Source organism: Desmodus rotundus, chromosome 11, assembly GCF_022682495.2.
Source record: "Desmodus rotundus isolate HL8 chromosome 11, HLdesRot8A.1, whole genome shotgun sequence".
Classification (NCBI taxonomy): domain Eukaryota; kingdom Metazoa; phylum Chordata; class Mammalia; order Chiroptera; family Phyllostomidae; genus Desmodus; species Desmodus rotundus.
Genome location: NC_071397.1, coordinates 3,656,265 through 3,674,627, shown reverse-complemented (window position 1 = coordinate 3,674,627; position 18,363 = coordinate 3,656,265). Strand labels below are relative to the sequence as shown.

Here is an 18,363-nt window from a genome sequence, read left to right as displayed (position 1 = left end):
TTTTTGCATCTATGTAGAGAGTGATTTATTTGATTATTTACTAGAGTGGAAGATGTTTGAAGTAATAGGTGGCCTAACCAGCAGGTTCAACCAATTAATCATTGATACTTGGGATAAACACCTATTTTGACTTTACTAACCAAAACCATACATTTATGTGGCCTATATATTTTCCTTTAGCAAAAATGTAAGTTCACTGAAGAGAAAAATGACAAATGTCCAACATGTGCCAACATGAATAAAAGGGCTAACTTTTTCCAGTTAATGAATATGTTCATGTTCCTCTGAAATGACAGACAGGGCCTTTTGCCCTTTCATATCCAATAAATTTCATTGGTTTATTAAAAACTAATAAAACATTTGAAAAGTTTTTATCTGTTAGAATTTTATTTTGCATTGTCATGCCTTAACTGACATGAATTTAAAATATATCCGTAGGTAGTCTTTTTTAGACTTTTACTTCTGGAAGTTCAAACTACACAGAACTGGCAAGAACACTATAATAAACCTCCATCTATCTATTCTCCAGATTTATTAATTATCAAAATTTTGGTTAGAGTGCTTTTAACTCTTATGTTGATGTACCCTATTTTCTCTCAGTTTTTTTCCCGAAAGTTTTATTATTAAATAGAGAAACTTAAAAAGCAGCGTATTTTAGTTCAAAGACTTGATTTTGGGTAGTGTTAATTTTGAAACAGTTTTTATCTTTCTGTAATTCATAGCCTGGGAGAGAAAGATGAATTTTTTTACCTTTCATTTAGCATAAATGCATCCAAAGATCCTATATCTAAAGAATGAAGCACTATTCATTTAGAAAGTTAGATTATCTTCAACATGTGATATCTGAGGAATGCTGTTGCCTAAATATTTTTGTTACCTTCTCTTTCTCTAAAAACTCAGTCATTACCGTGCTTTTTAGGTCTCAGTTCTGTATCTTCTGTCTGAACTTGAGGCCCAGATTTTCACCTATGTCTTGAAACTAAATACGCTTAAATAGCACCTCTACCAGCTGCACTCCCAATAACCCTTGCCACCCCAGCCAAAGAAACCCCACTGCTCTTCAGACTTTGCCTCTTTAGCTGTTAATCACTCCATTGTTCTTACTGGTCATTTGTTACTCTTCTTTATTTCGTAAGCTCAGTGAGTCACTAAATCACTTTGTCTCTAACTTTAAAATGTCTCTTTGTATCTTTTTGTCCTTTTCTACTATATTTGTCCTGATTTGGTTAACATGTTAAAGCAGGAAGTTATTCCTAATTTATAATAAACTTCATACATATCAAAATTAAGCTAGGTTTCTAAAGTAAAATAGGGCATTTTCTTCCCTGTCCGAAAAGGCTTCACCAGTTAGAGCCCCTTGGAGAAACGGCCTGGTACCTTGCTTTGTCTTGTGGTTCATGGTGGTCTTTCCAGGCAAGGAACAAAGTCTGCTTTCCTGGAAGATGGCAAGGAAGGAACCTCAAGACATTTTGGAGACCTCAAAAACTTGAGGAATCCAATCAAACTAATAGGTATTTCAGGCAAAGCCATACGGCAACTGTGCCCTGAAGGGCTGACTAAAGCTCAGTCTAAAGGTTCCTTGTGAAGATTCCAGCAAAGCAGATTCGAAAGAGCCTATATAATCAATTACTTCTCTTGTGTTCATGCAAAAGTCAGGCCAAATTGAAACTGGACTTAATTGATAAAATGAGGGTGATTTTAGGGAGAGTAATTGTGTTTCAGTGGAAGTTGCAGTGTCCAATTGTCACCCACAAACTGATTGAATCCTAATTTTTCTAGTTTTCTTCCAAGCTGATGCTTCAGTTTTTCATCCCTTCACTTGAAATTATTGAGAACTACTGATGGGGTGTCAGCCATACAAATTTACCTACTATTCTCCGTTTTTAGGGTTTTAAGGCCAATATCTGGTCCTGGTTTTCCTGGCCAACTCCCTTTGTAGGACCTATAGCAGCCTTTTTCTTTCTTTTTAATTTTTAAAAGATTTTATTTATTTATTTTAGAGAGGGAGAGGGAGGGAGAAAGAGAGGGAGAGAAACATCAGTGTGTGGTTGACTCTCATGTGCCCCTTGTTGGGGACCTGGCCTGCAACCCAGGCGGGTGCCTGACTGGGAATCGAACCAGCGACCCCTTGGTTCACAGGCTGGTGCACAATCCACAGAGCTACACTAGTCAGGGCAGCAGCCTTTTCTTTAATCTTGGTTTTAGGCCATGTCTCCTCAAATATCTTATATCCTTCAACAGCGCATCCAGGCTTGGGAGATTAAAGGGCCTCCAACCACAGCTCTTACTTTTTAGGCTGTCCAATTCCACCCTCTTCTCCTTAAGGACCCATACCCAGACCCACAGGCAGGAACAGCTCTACATCCCTAGCCTACCTGAAGTACTTACAGAAGAAGAGACCTTTGTCCCTACTCCCCCAAACCAGAACTGGGCTAGGTCATTAAGAATACATCCATTTTAAGACCAGAGGAGGGGATGAAAGGATAAAGTCAGCCCCATTTGCTATTGTGGCCCCTTTTGCCCAGCAGGCCTATGACCTTGTTCAATATGACTGCCCTTTTACTCTCCTGAGCTTGTCCCCAGGACTGGAAAGCAAGAACAGAACTAACGCTGCCTGCGGCCACAGGCAGAAGATAACATTGGAACAAACCGCAACCTCCTTTTAAAACACTCCAACAGCCCCGGGCCATACAACAGCACCCCCACCCTTTTTTAATCCAATGATAATCCAATAAAAGCTCAAAGCCCCCACCCCTCAATGCTGATATATCTCTCCATACCATGCCCCTCTCCCTTCTTGGAGAGTGAATAAAAACTTTATTCTCTACGAAGAAAGAAAAGGCTTCAGTTAGCCTTATAGGAAAACACATCATGTTTAAGGCCTAGGTAATTATTGTATTTAAACCAATACAATAGAGTAGGTCCCCCTTATCTGCAGGGGATAAGTTCCAAGACCCCCCAATGGATGCCTGAAACTATGGATAAGTTTGACCCCTATACAAACTTATGATAAAGTTTAATTTATAAATTAAGCAAAGTAAGAGATTAACAACAACTAATAGAATGATTACAACAATATACTATAGTAAAAGTTATGTGAATGTGGCCTTTCAAAATACCTTATTGTACTACCCTCATCTTTTCACTTAAAGGAAACACTTTACAGCTTCTCTTTGGCATACTGAGTTGTCGGCATCACTGCTATTGTGCTTTGGGCCTTTACTAAGTAAAAGAAGGGTGACTTGAACACAAGCACTGCCATACCTAGACAGCGACCAATGTGCGGGTAGCAGACGTAGCATGGATAAGATGGACAAAGGGGTGATTCACGTCCTGTGTGGGATGGAGTAGATGGTGTGAGAATTCATCATTGTGCTCAGAATGTCGTGCAATTTAAAACCTATGAATTGTTTGTTTCTGGAACTGAAACCGCAGAAAGCAAAACTGTGGATAAAGGGGTACTGCTGTAGCTGGTTTCCAAATCATTCAGCTCAAATAACCTGGTGAATGGTGACTGGCAGGGCCCACAATTTATCAAGGAATGGAAGCAGCAGACTTCCTTAGACCACAGGATGAGTTCCTTATAGCCCAGAATATCTGCAAGTGCTTTGCAGTGGGGGAAATACTGAGAATATATACCATATTTTCCAGGGCTTCTTAGTGTTTCATGGCTAAAGTACAGGTCTGTAGATTTACCATAAAACTCCTTTCCTGTCCCTTTTCCCATTATTTCCTGGCAATGATAGTTCCCATCAGAAAGCCACCTTTTGCTGAAAGTGACATGATACTCTATTTTATTACCTTGCCTTTTTTAACAGGCTTCTGGAATTGACATTTGTCAGAAAGATAGGAGACTGTGGTTAGTTGGGAGGATATAAAATAGAAAGGGGAAAATAAGTGATATCTGTTGCACTTCCCATTAGCAGTCATCCAGCCTCCCAGGATTTAGGGCCTGATTCCTTTCCAGAGAGATTACAGTTTATGAACTTGGCTTGCATTTGGTCAGTTTATGGAAATCTTTCATCTTTCTGCTCTTCTGGGAAATGTTTGCATTTCTTCCTGGTAGGATCCAAGCCCCAATTGAAAATAACTGACTTTGGGAATAAGTAATTATCTTACTATTTTAGATAATCCAGAATATCTGATGATTTTATCCTGTGGGAACTAGGAATAATATGGGGATTCTGAGATGCTTATGCAGAAATTAATCATTATTTAGAGTGGAAAGTGGAGGAGAAAAATACACCATTTCTGGAAGCTTAGTGTGGTAAGAATAGACATTGGGATAAGATTCAAGAGTGTTGCTACTAAGTAGTTATTTGATTTCAGGCAAGTTAGAGTTATTTAACCTTTTTGAGCCTTGGTTTAGTTGTAAAATGAGTGGGTTGCATTAGGTAGTATTTTAAGGTCTCTTCGCAGCTCTGAAATTTTGAAATGAGTGTTTTCTCAGGAAAAAACTAATTTACATACTGTTCATAATTAATGGTTTTTCAGTGGGCTTTTATAAACATTTTTTTGTTTCCACTAGAGGTTAGGAAAAGAAATAATTCAAGGAGTTAGCATTCATAAAATGGATTAGATTTTAGTGTTTTCATTTATGTACCTTCACTGAATTCATTCCATATTCTTACTTTCACCTTCTATTTGTGTCCATTTTCCTGCCTTTTTCATTTTTTTTGTTTTTGTTTTTGCTTTATAGTGTGGCTTCCACATTCCTCTTTCTGTTGCTTCTCTTTGCCATTTTTTTTTTCTAGCTGCCCTTCATTGCCCATATTTTATTGTGAGTGTGGAATTCATCAGCTATACCCTCAGTTAATATATACCCTTGAGTCTGATCTATCAGTAAGTTAAATTTAGACATCCTAATAGTTGCCAGGATTAATGGGATCCTTTTACTCTATTGTACAGAAGCTGGAAAGATGAGTCCAAGGGTAAAGGAAGTGAGGGAGCCAAAAAGAGAAGGAATGATGTGCAAGAGTTTCCAAGGATTTTTTGATATTTTGATTTAAGATATAAGTTAAAATATATAAATCTTGATGATGGTGATTCTGCCAGTGATATCATAGTTTGGTCCTGAAGTCTCAATGGCCTGTTTCTTGAGGGCAACATCTGTACCTCTAATTCTGAATTCTTTTTTTTTTTTTTTCCTTTTTTCTTCTAAATGTTTCCTGCATGGTTTATCTCCTCAATCATTGTCCAAAGGACTCTGAGAAGCTGTAGGAATATGCAGGCACAGACTCAAGGCCCGGCTTTCTCTCCAACGTTGTGGAAAGGGACTGTACATAATTCTGAATTCTTAATGTTTAGCTTACTGCTGCAGAGGAAGAGCAAGTTGAACTGAATTGTCAGGACTGATTCTTCAAGATGTTTTGTGGTAGGCTGGAGATTAAGAGTATGGCATAGACTCTTTTTTTATAAGTCCTCACACAAGGACATTTTTTTCACTGTTTTTTAAAATTATTTTTATAATTTATTTATTTTTAGAGAGAGGGGAAAGGAAGGAGAAGGAGAGAAACATGAATGTGTGGTTGCCTCTTGTGAGCACCCTCAGTGGGGACCTGGCCCACAACCCAGGCATGTGCCCTGACTGGGAATCAAACCAGCGACTCTTTGTTTTGCAGTCCTGTGCTCAATCCACTGAGCCACACCAGCTAGGGCATCATTGCTTTTTCAGAGAGAAGGGAAGGGACAAGAGGGACAGAGAGAAACATTGAGGTGAGAGAGAAACATTGATTGGTTGCCTTCCATATGCGCCCCAACTGGGGATCTTACCTGCAGCCTAGGTATGTGCTGTGACTAGGAATTTAACCTGCAACCTCTCAGTGTATACAGATGACTCAGTGTATACAGGTGACCAACGGAGGCACACTGGCCAGGGCTGGCATAGATTCTCTTTTTTAAAAAAAATTATTTATTTATTTGTAAAGAGAGGGGAAAGGAGGAAGGAAGTGGAGAGAAACATCAATCAGTTGCCTCTCATATGTGCCCTGACTCGGAATCAAACTGAGCCCCGTAACCCAGGCACATGCCCTGGGAATCGAACTGGTGACCTTTGTGTGATGATGCCCAACCAACTGAGCCACACCAGTGTGATATCGACAAGCTATTTAGCTTTTCTAAGTCTCAGTTTTCTTTGTAACACTGGGAGGGGCAGTATTAATATCTACCTCAGGGTTGTGACGATTAAGTGAAATTATACATATAAAGTACTTAGCCTGGAGCCTCGTATGTCTTTGAGCCTGGTATGTGTCTTCAGTAAATATTAAATGCTATTATAGTTTTATTAATAAGCACTTTAGTGTTCCAGATAGTAAATTGTGAGGTTCTAAATAATGTTGTTATAGAATAAATAAGACAAGATCCTGTTCGTAGAAAAGATAGAACATATGCATAAAATATAAGTACCAGGTCCCATGGTAAATGACAAATGAGTGATTTACTTAATGACTCAAGAGGCAGGAGTAATTAATTGCTTAGCAGATGAGAACTTCAGGAAGATGACAGAACTTGTTTGAGCTTTGAAGGGCTAGTTAGCAAATTAAGAGGAGAGGCATCTTAGAGCCAGACTCCTTGTGTTGGAATCCTAGCTCTGCTACTGTGTAATCTTAAGTAATTTATTTAACCTCCCTCCTAGGATTGTTGAGAGAATTAAATGAGTTAATCCATGTCAAATCCTGGATAGTGTTGCTCAGTTGGTTGAGCGCTGGCCTGTGAACCAAGAGGTTGCTGTTTGATTCCTGGTCAGGGAACATGCCTGGGTTGAGGGCCAGGTCCCCAACTGGGGGTGTGCAAGAGGCAACTGATAGATGTTTCTCTGACTCATTGATGTTTCTTTCCCTCTCTCCCTCCCTTCCCCTCTCTCTAACAATAAATATATAAAACCTTTAAAAATGCAAAAAAAAAAAAAAAACATGTTGAGCACTTAGAATGTGCCTCAAACATGGTTAGAGTATGTTACATTGTTATAAGTTGAGAGAAGGGAAAATGCATTTCAGATAGAACATTGAGTGATAAATGAAGGGGAGATAATCCTAGGTTTGTTTGAAATGATGATGCCAAATCATCATTTCCAACAGGGATAGTCTGCTGGAAAATAATGGGTGGTTATGTCAGGGCACAATTATAAATGATTAAGCCAAGCAGTATGACATCTTTTCCACATGTACTAAGGGGACTTGAGAGGACTTCTTGGGTGATTTGTGAAGCATTCTTGTGCATTATAGGTAACATTTCTAAGGCTTTATTTCTAGCATTTCTCACTATTTCTCCTGACTTCAATATAACTGAAACTTCTATTCAAACTAATTTTGACAGTGAAGCTCATGAATTTCTTTCCTGAACTGTTATGCCTCTGTAATTTGTCCATTTCTTTTTATAAACATGCACATTTCTTTTCTCCTGTTTAGTGGGTTTCTGCTACTGCTTTCCTCTCTGTCCTTGAAATCCTCAGTCTATATCCTAAATAGCCAAAGCCATGAATTAGGCAGGGCGAGGGAGAGGAAGGGGGGAATATTGTCTAGTCCAGCCATCTCGTCTTACCCGTGAGGACCTTGAGGTCCAGAGGAAGTAAAGTCACATGCTCAAGACCACAGCAAATGAGTGAGCAGGCCTGCCTCTTCCTGGGCTAGATGAAGGCTTTTTCATGTCATTCTAGTGTGATTCTTACCCATCCGGGTGGGAATTACAGTAGTACTACCAATAGTTTTTCTACTAATGTTATTAAACACCAAGATAAAAAGTAATTTTACCATGAGGAATAATGTGCTAATAATTTACCCTTCTTAATGAGAAACCCATGATTACACCTCTTGGATAAGCATTACTATTCTTCAAGTAACATTTAAAACTGAGACTCTAAAATCTGCCTTAAGAAGAAAGCGTTTCTTTTTTTCATTTTTAGAGTTGTAAATTATAAATGGAATAGTGTAATAAACATAAGCAGCATCAAATAAAGTGGACTTTTTTTGTTTCTATTTTGACTCTTACAGAGTGGTTAACAGGACAGTAAGATTGACATAAAAAATTGCTAACAATTATGCTTTCATTTCATGGCCCCTGACCCTGTACTTCTGTTACGGTAGTCTGTCTCTAAGTTTACATCTTTAGTCTCTTACACTCAAATATACGCCACACATAATGGTGAGAAACTTATTTAAACATTGTTTCCTTTTATTTTCCTACCTAGATGCAATGTGATAGAATATTTGTAAAGCCCTAAGCTTCGAGTCTGGTTACTCCAGTTGCTCAATAAATACACCCTTTCCTTTCTACAGAGCAGGTAATTTTTTCTCATATATAAATGTCAGTTCCTAATCACCAAATCACTATAACAACACTTTTCTTCCTTTGAAATGTATTGTTTTAATTTTGGCGAGCTGCCCTCCCTACATTTTGAAAATTTGTGTATTATACAAGTATTTAGTCACATAAATCATCATTTTATTGTGAAATCACTTTGCAACTCGTAATTATTTTCTATATTCTTTCCCATGATTGGAAGGAAAATGTGGCATGGGTTACATAAAGATGCTCCAGACCTCTGCTCATCCTGCCATATCCCTTAAAAGACAAATGGGCGCTGGCTGGTGTGGCTCAGTGGATTGAGCACCAGCCTGTGAATCCAAGGGTCGCTGGTTCGATTTCCAGTCATGGCACGTGCCTGGGTTGCGGGGCAGGTCCCGAGTTGGGGGCATGTGAGAGACAACCAATTCATGTTCCTCTCCCTCTCTTTCTCCCTCCCTTCCCCTCTCTGTAAAAATTTAAAAAATAAATAAAGATTGTATACATTTAAAATAAAATATGATTCTGGACTAGATTTATTTTTTACTGAAATAGCAATTTTAAATACTATGAAGTTGAATTGTACAATCCACAAATGTCAATGCAAAAAAATAAAAATTCCGTGTCCTCAGTGCTTTGTAGCAGGTCACTTACTTAAATTTCCCATGGCTTGGCTTCTTTTTCCTATCTTCATTTTTCTGAAGGGAGAAGGGAATTTTCCCCTCTTTCTCAGGCCTTGTTACTTGTTTTGTATTTGAATGATTATTCTTCATAACAGATTTCACTCTGTATACTATTAGGGAAGATAAATACTTCAGAATTAGATTTTTTTCCCCAGGGCCGAATTTGTATGTGGGCAGATTTCTCTTAGCCATTTTCTTTATATAATATATAGGGTGTTCTGTTTCTGTTTTTTAAATGTTTTCTTATGCAGACTTTATTGTTTGAAAGAAATCTGTCAACTATATAAATTTATTCTTTATATAGTAATAAAGTTTGCTATTCATTCTGAGAATTCTTAGTTTTTTATCATTTAACTTTTTTACGTATAAGCTCTGCAATTCTCATATGTTGAGAGAAAAAGGAACAACTGAATTTTGTCACCTTTGTTACATAAATTTGGCCACTTGCTGCTTCCACTTACTATCATTCTGGTTTTTATTTGTGGCTCCTATAAGTGAAGTACTTTAATGTTGTTATACACTCTTATAGATTGTTGTCCTTGTTGTAAAATGCGTTTATTTCTCTCTTGTAGTTTAATATGATTATATTGTACATTTTCTTTAATTCATGGTATATTTTTGTTTAGTTTTTAATCTAGACTTGTCAAGTTGGGTAGTTTCTTTTTGTCTTTATATTTTTTGTTCATTTTATTAATATATCCTTTTATTTCTATTTAACAAAGTTTTTGGTATTGCCATATTCAAACGTTTTCACGTATATTTGTGTGTCTATAATTTCTAAAGAAGTGTGGCTACATTTACCTTTTTTTCTAAAGGTTTCTGAACCATTGAAATATTTTTATCTTTATGGTCTATTTTGTATGTAAGAATGCTGATAATAGTAATAAGATTTTTAACACATTTTATGTGAGTTATTTTATGACAGTTACCTAGCTTTGCCAGACCAATTTTGTTAGTAAATTAAAACATTAAAAAATTGCAAATCCTCCTAATCTAGTGTCCCAAATTGATTAACTTGTTTCGATCCTGTGTCATTTTATCATTCTTTTATTTTAGAAACTTGCCAGTGGCTTTTAAAAGTAAATCATGAATTATGTTAACTTTGAAAGAGGAGAAAATAAAGATACATTTTAGAGCCTACATATTATATAAATGTAGGTTTAACAGATTTTGTTTAACAGATTATTATTCAGTGATATGAAGATAAAATATTTTAAATTGTTAAATTTTTAAATAATTTGTTCTATTCATTGAAAAGGTTTGATAGTTTGTAATTAAAACAAAAAAAGGCCAGGACCTTTAAAAACAGAGTCAGAAAACATACTAATCACTTAAGAAATAATGAGCAGGATGAAGGAGTGTAAAGAATTCTTTACATCAATAATCTGGGGCAAGATAGTTTCTGTATTTGAGCATTAAATTTAGCTCTGAGCTTCCTGGCAAGCAAGAGAAAAAAGGAAACAGGATAGGTTTCATGGTTATTGTCTGATAAAGAAAGCTTATCAGTCTTTCAGGAGAGAGAAACTTTCTGAATTCTAAGTTATAAAAGGAGTTTGCTATTGAATTCTTACATAAGAGGTATAATTTATATTTCCATTTTTGTAACTTATTGAATTCCTGCTATTGCTGTGTTAATTGCCACGTACCTACCATTTATGTGGACTGTAGTTGTATTTGGTCATATTAAGTTTATGTCCACTGTTGTCAGAAGTGGAAATACCATGTCTGGGGTGTGTTTATATATTGCCTCTAGAGTTGTATCCATTGACGAACAGGAAACTGAAAGCTAAAAGTTCAGGAAATGTATTGTATTTAGACTTTGTGGAAAAAATATATATGATGTTTAACCACTGAAATCCATTTCCATTTGAAGACTAAAATTTATATGTGTGTTTAGTTAGAAATGAATATTATGGATTCTTATAACAATGCTGTCAGATGCTTAAATATGATAATAGATATAATATGTGCACTGTAGGCCAGGAAAATTGTGGAATGCTAGAAAAAAAGGCCACACATTGTTACATGTGTTCAGCTCTACGCTTTCAAGAAATGAAACAGCTGGCACATCAGTTGTTCTTCAAGCATGTCTTTTTTTTTTTCAGAGAATTGCAGTTTTGGTTTTAGTTTAGTTCCACAAGATGGTCCATTTTACTCTTAGGAAGTTCTAATGATTAAATTTTATTTTCTCCTATTAAACTTTGTTTCCCTATAATTTATTAATGTACTCTATAATCTTAGTGTTGAAAAGAAATGATTAATTGGTCAAAACTACTTAAAAAGTTAGATGTATTGCAAGTTTTTGGGGGGTATTGGGACATCTTATTTTATTTTTATTAATTTTTTATTGAGGTAGAATATTAATATTGTGGCATTTTTGATGCTTCAGAAAATACTACTCATAGGAATCTGTATTTTTTAAGTTATTAAGAATTTTCTGTCAAAGGAAATGTGATTAACGTACATGCCTGCTAACCTGTATTTTCTTACCATTCCTATTTTTACCTTTTTTTTTTTTTTAACAAGATGTGATTTATATGGACTCAATGGTTTTTTTTTTTTAAATCCTCACCTGAGGATATGTTTTTATTGATTTTAGAGAGAGAGGAAGGGGAGGAAAGAGAGAGAGAAACATTGACATGAGAGAGACATCATTTGGTTGCCTCACATGTGCACCCTGACCTGGGGATTGAACCTGCCACGTTATGAGCAATGGGATGACATTCCAACCAAAGGAACCACCCAGCCGGGGCGGATTCAGTATTCTTATTCGAGACACACATGAAGTTTTAATAGCTTCTTTAAAATGGGAATTTTCTGCTAATGGCTTTTTGTTGCTGTTCTATTGGTGTATATTTCAATAAAAGAGGTAACTTACTACCTTTTTACTGCTACATTAAATGAACATTCTATTTATTACAAGATTCTTTTTAGGAATTTTAGCTGCATTTTTACATCAGTAATTATAATTTACTTAATAGCCTCATTAAAATTAGCCTCTTTCCTGGACTGATTTTGGTTTGGATCTGTCAGGTTCACCTCTGAACCATTGTGGTGGCCAAGGGGATAGAAAACACTGACTGGCAGAGATTGGGGGTTGGGGTCCACCTGAAGAGGTGAGGACCCATGGTCTCCCAGTGGAAAGTCCCAGGATGTTGTTTCCAGCAGAAGGGGCAATGAATGGGCTTTGAGCTGACAAAACACGGGGTCTCAAGGCCAGACCATAAAGGGCCTGGTATAGTGGGATAAAGAGTGTGACTTTGCTCAGCAGCTGATCTGTTGTTGCAATAGATGGTTCTTTGAAGAACAATTTTTACTTTTTTCTTCCTATTAGTACGTGTTCATTGTACAAAAATTAAGTAAGCATTTGTAATCAGTGAAGAACATAAAAATTTTGTATAACCGTTTTTTCCATTTTTGAATGTTCTTAGTTAATTCCCTTAAACTTCATTTAACACCTGGGTTACTTATTTATTTGAGAGGGTGTTTGTTGAGCTGTTCTTGCTACAAATTGTGCTTCTAATAACTTTAAAAATTAATTATGAAGGAAATGGTTAATAATTTTAAACGCTTTGTTGTTGTTCGATATAGTCGTTCTGTTCGTTTGTATCTATTTTATAGGAACCCATAGGTATAATAGGCTTAATGAGACTACAGGCCTGGAGTCAGTGGTTCTTAACAGGGAAACAGGAAAAAATGAAGACCAAAGTCCTTTGTGAGCTCTTTGGCAGGAGGGAGGAGGTCCTTCTTGTTCACCACCATGGCAGTATCATCAGGCATGATGCCTGACATACGGTATAAGTGTTCCATAAGTGGTTGTTGAGTGAATGGAGGAGTTTCTCATTAAGCATTTTAGTAGCTCATATTTAATGCACTCTGGATAATCAAGATCAATATATTCAACAAACCATTGCTGTGTTCAGCCTTTTCTTTTTTAAATGAAAATGTAAGAAACTGATTATTTTTTTTAAAATATGCATACATACATACACACAAAATGAAAATCCTACCGTGGCCTGTGTGTCTCAGTTGATCGGAGCATCATGCTGTGAACAGAAACGTTGCAGGTTCCATTCCCTGTGAGGGCACATGCCAAGGTTGCTGGTTTGTACCCATTGGGGCATGTACGAGAGGCAGCTGATCGGTGTTATCTGTCACATCCATGTTTCCTTCCCTCTCTCCCTCCATTCCCCTCACTCTCAAATCAATAAACATGGAATAAAAAAATATTTTTTTGAAAAAACAATGAAAAGCCCTTGTTTCTTCCCCTGAATCCCATTCTTCCAATTAACTACTATAAACGGTTTGGTATGTTTTCTAGATACTTTCTTGCATTTACAAATGTATATGCATTTTTTTGACCAATAGAAATTATTACATTTTCTTTCTCTGTTCTATAAGTTGCTCCCCACACTTAGGCCATTCTTAAACAACTTTTCATATCAATTCATACACAGCTGCTTCTTTATTTTTCATTGTTGTATAATATTCCCTTGTGGGGATGTAAAATGATAGTCTAGTGAAAGAATTTCAGTTGTGTCCCATTTTTTAAAAACCATTACAACAATGTTGTGTTTAATATCCTTCTGCCTATAATTTTGCTTGCTTCTGTGAGAATATCTACAGGTAATTTCTTGGAAGTGGTATTGCTGGGCTAAAGGATATTTGTACTTAAACTTTTTATAGATTTTGGAAAATTTTCCACCATTAAAAATAATTTCATCCCTTTATAATCTCTAATACTCACTAGGGATATGGGGAGTTATTTTCCGATAACTGTACACACTTCCATTTTGGAAGGATTCAACTTTTGAAAATGAATTCTTCCTGTAGTATTGGGATGGCCAAAAAGTCCATTTATTTTTTTCCATAAAATAAAAGACACATTTTTTATTTTCACCAATAACTGAGTGTTTTGAGTATGTTGGTATCTCCTGCTATTGGCTTCTAGTGGGTAGAGGCCAGGGGTGCTGCTAACCATCTTCCAGTGGATAAGACAGTCCCACAGCGAAGAATGATTTGGCCAGAATGTCAACAGACAGTACTGAGAAACTTCGCAAACCACTTTCGACACATTCACTCAGTCACAGCACCTTCTCCATACATTGCATAAATGTCTTTGCGCTTCAGTTGTGTTTTTACCCTTCTTGAGATAGTAAAGCATAATACACCAGAAATGTTACATATTTTCTTCCATATTCAATATTAAAATGGCTGCACAAAAATTTGCCAATTTTGATGAGTTTTTCTAAAATGCATGCTGATATCACAGCTGTCACAATACAGTCTAACAAAATTGTTTCGAATTAAGTTAAAGACAACTAAACATTACTAGAGTCTTCATATGGAAAAAACTAAAAGAACTTCTTGGCCAGCCCAATAATTTGAAATGTTCAGAGGATGGTAGATTAAGTAATATATTCCCATTGTCTGATGTAATTAGTTAAAATCAAGTGTAAGATGGTTGACTATATTCTCAATAAACCTGGTTTGCAATTTACTGACTCAGATATGGAAGATCGAAATGTTGGTATTCGAGGGTTTTGTATCCTTAGAATGTGTTACATAAACATTTACTAGTGACCGTCTGAAGGGGTAGAAGGCCTTAAGTGCTGATTTGAGAACTTTGAGTTTGTTGTGTCGAGGAACTATTTAAAGTCCTTGAACTGGGGAATGTGCTGTATGAGAGAGGTTTTCTGGGCAGTATGTATGGAACGGATGGAAGTGAGGGAGCCAGTAGGCTAGAAGTAGGCAGGCCAGCTGGAGAACTATGGGCTTCAGGGAGGACATGAAGAAAACCTAGAAAACGTGAGAGCTGTGGAACTGGAAAGCAGGATAGGAGGAGACATGATGAACAGTTGGCAGGTCCTGTTGAGTAAATGGAGAGAAATTACATTAAAGTTGTAAACCTAGGAGAACAGCCAGATAATGTAGATGATGAAGTAAATACAGAAGGGGCCAATTTTGGAAAGCTTGATTTTTCCTGAAGAATACAGGGATATAAAAGGGCCCTGACGTGTCTATAGTCAGGCAATAAGAGATCAGAAATTGGAGAAGGGAAGAGGGAGAACTTAGAACCAGATTGGGAGCTATCCTAATAGAGATACGTAGGAGTTGAAATTAAGAGGGAATGAGTTCTAGCAAGAAGTGGTTGACCAGGAAAAGTTGTTCACTGAGAACTTCGTTTTGGGGGGCTTTTAAAAAGATTTTATTTATTTTTAGAGAGAGGAGAGGAGAAGGAGAAAGATAGGGAGAGAAACATTAATGTGTGGTTGCCTCTCGCATGCCACCCACTGGGACCAGGCCCACACCCCAGGTGTGTGCCCTGACTGGGAGTCGAACTGGCGACCCCTTGCTTCACAGGCCGGAACTCAATCCACTGAGCCACACCAGCCAGGGCAGAACTTCATTTTGAAAAGGGGTACTCAGTAATGGGAGATGGGATGAAAGAATAGTAAGTGAAAGAAGAAATTAGCCCTAGCTGGGTGGTTCAGTTTGTTGTAGTGTCCTGTACATCAAAGGTTGTGGGTTTGATTACCAGTCGTGGTGCATATGGGAGGCAACTGATCAGTGTTTCTCTGTCTGTCTCTCTCTCCCTTCCTCTCTCTCTCTAAAAAAAACAATAAAAACGTATCCTCAGGTGAGGATTAAAAAAAGAAGAAGAAATTAATTTGAGGAGTAGGAAAAGAATCAGGAGAGACTGTTATTGAGACCTCACTTTCATTCTTTTACTCTACATATAATGCTATATTTATTGGATAACATGGTATTTACCTGGAACGTGTTTTTCCTTTGGTAGTGATACCTCATAAAATTTTGATGGGTTATTTTTTAAATGGAGTTAATTTTATTTCTGAAGTTGAATATTTACTTGAAAAGGGGTCTTGGAAAATTAGTGTTGGTGTCATGCTATGCTTCCTCTAGTTTCATAAAATGTATTCATCTTGTTTTAATATCTGTGGGTCTTAAACAAGAAAAAGTTGGCCCTGGCCAGGTACCTTGCTTAGAGTGTTGTCTCAATCTGCTAAGGATGCAGGTTTGATCCCTAGTCAGGGCACATAGGAGAATCAACCAGTGGCCCTGACCCGTGTGACTAGGTTGGTTGGGTGTTGTCCTGCAAAGTGAATGATCGCAAATTGAAGGGTCATCAGTTCGATTCCCTGTCAGGGCCTATGCCTGGGTTGTGGGTTCCATCCCCGATGGGGCATATGCAAGAGAGGCAACCCATTGATGTTTCTCTCTGATATAGATGTTTTTCTCCACTCTTTCTTCCTACCTTCCCCTCTCTCTAAAAATAAATAAGATCTTTTTTTTAAAGATTTTATTTATTTTTAGAGAGAGGGGGGAAGAGGGAGAGAGAGGGAGAGAAACATCAATGTGTGGTTGCCTCTCATGCGCCCCCTACTGGGGACCTGGCCCCCACCCCAGGCATGTTCCCTGACTGGGAATCAAACCCATGACCCTTTGGTCGCAAGCTGGTGCTCAATCCACTGAGCCACACCAGCCAGGGCAGATCTTTTTTTTTTTTTAATAAAGGATTAACCAGTGAATGCATAAATAAGTGGAACAACAAATCGATGTTTCTGTCTCTCTCCCTTCCTCTGTCTCTCTAAAATCAGTAAGTAAAAATTAAAAAAAAAATTAACAACTCATTGTTGGATAGAAAAATGTCCAGATACCTTGCGTGTTTTAATTCATCATTTAAAAAAGTTTCCTGGCTTTTAAAATTTGGCTAATAACAAATGATAATAATCCATATCTTCTTAGAAGAGCACAGTGTGAATTTAGAGTTTTTACTGTCTTAGTACTTGTCAGAATGGAACCCACGCACAGGAACAGTGGCTCTAGAACCAATAGGAGTGGGTATGTGAAATGGTTAGAGCGCAGGGTAAGGAGTCATTCTCCCTGGTTCCACTGTTCACTGGAAGATCATGCCCCTTAATGATGCCATCTGGAAATGGCAGTAATAGTTCCTGTATCATGATTATTGAGAAAATCTATCATGGAACTTATATTATGGTACGGAAACACAGGCAGTAGACAAATATGTGTGCCAGGTGGTAAGTGGAGGGAGAAAAAAAGGAGGGCTGATTGCTGTCATTTCTGTTCTTTTTGTATCAGGTAATAGGAAAGGACTCTCTGATAAGGAAGTCTTTGATCAGAGCCCCAAAGGAAGTTGAGGGAGCAAACTGCATGGCTCTGTGAGGGAGGAGTTCCAGGCCCGAGGGACTGGCAAGTGCAGACACCCTGAGGAGAGGCATTTTCAAGGGTGCAGCAGGAAGGCCAGGGCAGCAAAAGCAGGGTGAGTGAGAGGAGCAACAGGAAGCAATTTCAGAGACAGCCACTGATGGGCATGTAGGGTTTTAAACATAAGAAGGATTTCAGATTTTATTCTGTGAGAGATGGGATGTTGTTGGAGGGTTGCCAGAGCAAATTTTTTTAAGGCAGTCTGGTTGTCATTTCTTTTCTTAAAAGTGCTTCAGTTTTCTGTTTCCTTTGGAATAAAGATCACGTGGTTTATTTTGGCACACAAGGTTCTTCACAGCCAGGCCTATTTATTTAGCATCATCTGCCTCCTTCCCTCTGTACCCTTCCCTTTAGCCAAATTGGATTACGTGCAGTTCCCTGGATGGGTCATGAGGATTTGTGTCTTGGTGTCTTTCTGCAAACTGTTGCCCTATGAGGAAACCCTCCCCCTCTGCTCACAGGTCACTGGCTCTGTTATAGAGGGTTCTCTTTGTGCTCCGAGGGCACCCTTGCCTTTTCTCTCCCTGTTCCCTTCCCCAGCAACTTTGTTCTCAAGCCACATAGTCTTGGAATGTATTGTGTTCTCTTAACCAGCTTTGGTTTTACTCTTGCCACACCCTTGCCAGTTGAAATTATGCCCATCCTTTAAGAACTAGCTCAAACACTGCCGTCTTTTCTCTACCTGTATAAATACTTTGTAGCTCTCTTGCACTTAATCACAGTTATCTTAAATTAAAATGTTTCTTTGCCTACCTCATACAAAATCCTTGCCTTACTCATTTCAGTTTCTATTATAGTCCCCGGTATAGAGTCCTGCCCAGATTTCACATCTCGTAGGTATTCGTAGAATTATTAGAAAACTGCTGGGTTTCAAGCTGCTAAGGGCCAAAAGCAGCAAAAGTGAACAAAGTGGGACACCTATTACATTAACCAAACGAACTTCCTCCTAGGACAACATTGATGATGGTGTGCTTACTCTGGTTATTCCATATGTTTACTACTGGCAACACATTTTAAAATGTAGTTTGGCAAAATGTGTTCAGATACATAAATGTTTATGGTTTTTGACCTGGTGACACTACTGAAAGTCATCACAGGAAAATAATAGGAACTAGATTGACAATTATAACAGCTACTAATGTTGAAAGTTTAC

The 18,363-nt window shown here is 37.6% G+C and overlaps 1 protein-coding gene and 1 non-coding gene across 8 annotated transcripts in view; one reads left to right on the top strand and one right to left on the bottom strand.

Annotated features, from left to right (window-relative positions):
- The window catches only part of FKBP5 (FKBP prolyl isomerase 5), a 95,160-nt gene that overhangs the window by 7,311 nt on the left and 69,486 nt on the right, over positions 1 to 18,363 (top strand). The gene's annotated exons all lie outside the window — the stretch shown is intronic.
- LOC112302507 (small nucleolar RNA SNORA73 family) lies at positions 5,160 to 5,368 on the bottom strand. The gene has a single exon (XR_002974564.2). It is a non-coding gene; the product is annotated as a small nucleolar RNA SNORA73 family (small nucleolar RNA).